The sequence below is a fragment of the Nycticebus coucang genome, unplaced genomic scaffold (assembly GCF_027406575.1).
Source record: "Nycticebus coucang isolate mNycCou1 unplaced genomic scaffold, mNycCou1.pri scaffold_69, whole genome shotgun sequence".
Classification (NCBI taxonomy): Eukaryota; Metazoa; Chordata; class Mammalia; order Primates; family Lorisidae; genus Nycticebus; species Nycticebus coucang.
The window spans coordinates 28436-29341 of record NW_026515594.1 but is presented as its reverse complement, the minus strand read 5'-3'; the positions used below and the strand labels follow the sequence as shown (position 1 = coordinate 29341).

Below are 906 nucleotides of genomic sequence, written 5' to 3'. Positions count from 1 at the left end.
CTCAAAGGGTGCAAGGCAGATGAAAAACATTTACTGAGAACATGTTATACCTTGGTAGGTTTTCCTCTATCATTTCATCCAGTTCCCACCACACCACGTAAGTATTAGGGAATTTGGGTAAAATTTTTGAAGACCACAACCAGTTCTGCTCAGGTCTGAGTCTTTAGCTAAACAATTCTATAGGGCTAACACATCTGTAATATGTTGTAGCTTATGATTCATAATATATTTCATACATTTGAAAGAGCAATTACAGAGAGCATAACATCTAATTCAATCATTTAAAATATAATTTATAATACACTTGATAGCATAATTTTTATTTTAAAATATACTTTTACAGTATTTCTTATTTTAACATAGACTTCATAATATGCTTTTTTTTTTTTTTAAATATGGAACGCTTCACGAATTTGCGTGTCATCCTTGCGCAGGGGCCATGCTAATCTTCTCTGTATCACTCCAATTTTAGTATATGTGCTGCCGAAGTGAGCACCATAATATGCTTTTATAGTATACTTTTAATTTTTAAATATAGTTTAAAAACTTTTTTTCTATATTATAATCTGATGAAGACTTACAACTATAGTCTTTCACCTCAAGCTGCCACTTCTATGGCCACATCTCAACGTGCTGTCATAAGTTTTCTCTGCAACACGCTGTAAACATAGGCCTGGCAAATCACAGTGGCTCTTGCCTATAATCCCGGCATTCTATGGGCCAAGGCAGGAGAAGCCCTTGAATTCAGAAGTTTGAGAACATCCCGAGCAAGTGAAAGATCCTGCCTCTACTAAAAATTAAAAAAGTTAGCTGAGCTTTGGGGTGGGCACTGTAGTTTGAGCTACTCAGGAGGCTGAGACAGGAGGATTGCTTGAGCTCAGGAGTTTGAGGTTGCTATGAGCTATG

General features: G+C 36.3%; 1 non-coding gene across 1 annotated transcript; it reads right to left on the bottom strand.

The window, feature by feature from the left end:
- Positions 1-389: 389 nt before the first annotated feature.
- On the bottom strand, positions 390-496 carry LOC128579593 (U6 spliceosomal RNA). The gene has a single exon (XR_008378214.1). It is a non-coding gene; the product is annotated as a U6 spliceosomal RNA (small nuclear RNA).
- Between the last annotated feature and the right edge of the window lie 410 nt (positions 497-906).